The 2,910-nt window shown below is 32.4% G+C and overlaps 1 long non-coding RNA gene across 2 annotated transcripts; it reads left to right on the top strand.

Annotated features, from left to right (window-relative positions):
* LOC111699565 (uncharacterized) lies at positions 1-2,198 on the top strand. Of its 2 annotated transcripts, none has more exons than XR_002764776.1 (3): positions 1-223; positions 1,117-1,203; positions 1,925-2,198. It is a non-coding gene; the product is annotated as an uncharacterized LOC111699565 (long non-coding RNA). The 2 variants fall into 2 exon arrangements; XR_002764777.1 differs by lacking the exon at positions 1-223 and adding an exon at positions 427-559 and having other exon boundaries at positions 1,925-2,197.
* Positions 2,199-2,910: the final 712 nt, after the last annotated feature.

Here is a 2,910-nt window from a genome sequence, read left to right as displayed (position 1 = left end):
TGAACTCCAATGATTCTCGAAATTCTGGAATTAAAACTGTATCAACATATTATATTTTAAATCCAAAGAGTCTTAATTTCAAAGGAAAATATATGAACTTTCTCTTCCTTCTTCATAATTTGGTTTCTATACCTAGTTAAACTGATACCTGGAGGATAAATGAGTGGCGAAACTCAAAGGATATGGTGGATCCCATAGCTTCACCTCCCAGCGGAAAATAACGGTAAAAAAATATATTTCCATAAGTCCCCTGGAAGACTGGCAGATTTCCTTCATTATAAACGAATTTTTAATCCTTTTTATACAGAGAGCAGGGACGTGCACAAGGATCATTTTGGATTCCAAAGGTCGAAACCCTTTTGAACCAGAACTAATGTACATGCTATTTAAAATTATTCAATTAAAATTTCAATTTTAAAGGAAAATATATGAACTTTCTCTTCCTTCTTCATAATTTGGTTTCTATACCTAGTTAAACTGATACCTGGAGGATAAATGAGTGGCGAAACTCAAAGGATATGGTGGATCCCATAGCTTCACCTCCCAGCGGAAAATAACGGTAAAAAAATATATTTCCATAAGTCCCCTGGAAGACTGGCAGATTTCCTTCATTATAAACGAATTTTTAATCCTTTTTATACAGAGAGCAGGGACGTGCACAAGGATCATTTTGGATTCCAAAGGTCGAAACCCTTTTGAACCAGAATTAAAATTTCAATTTAAAGTATTCTATGGCAGTTGTCTAAGTTTAAAGATTTTCTCATCTTTTAATCCGTAATTTGATAATGCAGATTTAAAACATCCAGGATATTAAAGTATTCTAAAATCGAAGCTCTTAATTAATAGTTCAATGTTTTAACTCAACGTACATGCTATTTAAAATTATTCAACTAAAAGTTCAATTTAAAGTATTCTATGGCAGCTGTCTAAGTTTAAAAGTTTAAAGATTTTCTCATTTTTTAAGCTATAATTTGATACTTCAGATTTAAAATATCCAGGATATTAAAGTATTCTAAAATCGAAGTTCTTACTTAATAGTTCAATGTTCTAACCTAATCCTCGATTTCCAATGATACTCAAATTTTTTCCATTCGTCATGGTTCTCTCTTTACCTAGTTAAACTGAAACCTGGAGGACGAATGAGCGGTGAACCACAGAGAACCTAGCGGATCCTACAGCTTCATCTCTCAGCACATAATAACGGTAAAAAAATATATTCCCATAAGTCCCCGAGAAGATTGGCAGATTTCCTTCATTAACAATGAATTTTTAACCTTTTATATACAGAGAGCAGGAGCGTGAACACGGATCATTTTGGATTATTAAGGTTGAAACCCTATTGCACGAAAACTAACGTACACGCTAATGGAATTCTCTTGTAACAAAATTTAAACGTTGAGCATGCAATGTCAGTTGTCTAAGTTTAAAGATTTTCCTTTCACCCTGTACCTTTTAATTGAATATTCCATTCATAAAACTTTGCTACTGCAAGCAAGAACTAAATGCCAATTTTAAGGTTAAAACCACGTTGCACGAAAACTAACGCACACGCTATTGGAATTCAATTCTAACAAAACTTAAACGTTGAGCATGCAATGTCAGTTGTCTAAGTTTTAAGATCTTCTTTCCATCCTTTACCCTTTAATTTAATATTTCGGATATAAAACTTTGCTACTGCAAAAAAGAAATGCCAATTTGTTTAAAAAGAAAGATTTTTTATGTCCGTAATGTTGATTAAAGAATATAGAAATAAAAACCCTCAGTTAAACCGAGTCTCTATAATTAAAATGTCGTAATGAATAAATCTCTATCGATATTATTCATCCCTAAAATTATGAGGACTCCGGCTTAAAAATCTGAATCTTTCTTCATACCCTGAATCTTCTCTCACAATAAACTAATGATCTTTCTTTTACTGATTCAGTCTGTGGAAACTGTAACGCCTCCTGAACCGTCAAACCTCACCGCCGAGAAATCATGATGTCTCAAGAAGAGGAGATAACTACGCTACATCGATATCTCAAAATCCTTGCACAATATAAACGTGCACCATACCCTGCTATAACCTGATGATTTGCGAGAAATGAAGAGGTTAAGCACTAATCTCTATTCAATATCCTAGACAGTAGCGCAGAACCAATGTTCTACGTGAGCCTAGTCTTTTAAGCATAATGTGTTTTTGTTCCATTTAAAACTAACTGCTTCTCCAACATTTAACATGTCTTGATTTTGTTTTCCATAATTACGTCGGCTAATTAGCATCAAGACGACATAGTTTAAATAATGGAATGCCATACTTACGTCGAACTTTCAATGTTCTTCGTCAGTACAATCGTAGTTCCTTCCATATTGCATACATTGCCAGTACACCATTGTTACATAAAAACTTTAGAATGCTTGCTCAATCTGATTTTCCACATTAAATGCTCAAATTATATGCAGACGATTCTTAAAAAATCTTCGTCACCGACTAATTATATGTAATTTATTCTATGCACTTTCATTTTTGCACTCTTCAATTTGTATGTTTTGCAGGATCCAAGTATCCCTAAATCCAAATTTCTAATGAAAGGAAAAAACGATAAAATGTATCCGTATGATTTTTTATTAAATGCTCAAATTATATGCAGACGATTCTTAAAAAATCTTCGTCACCGACTAATTATATGCAATTTATTCTATGCACTTTCATTTTTGCACTCTTCAATTTGTATGTTTTGCAGGATCCAAGTATCCCTAAATCCAAATTTCTAATGAAAGGAAAAAACGATAAAATGTATCCGTATGATTTTTTATTATTTAACTTAAAAATATATGTACACAATAGTATCGTAAAATAGATGTATTAAATGCATGTGAACAATTTTGTACAATTAATATAATCTCGATACGGAGATAATAGATATCTAG

This window comes from Eurytemora carolleeae, unplaced genomic scaffold (assembly GCF_000591075.1).
Source record: "Eurytemora carolleeae unplaced genomic scaffold, Eaff_2.0 scaffold27, whole genome shotgun sequence".
NCBI classification, from domain to species: Eukaryota; Metazoa; Arthropoda; class Copepoda; order Calanoida; family Temoridae; genus Eurytemora; species Eurytemora carolleeae.
This window is presented reverse-complemented; position numbering and strand designations above follow the sequence as displayed.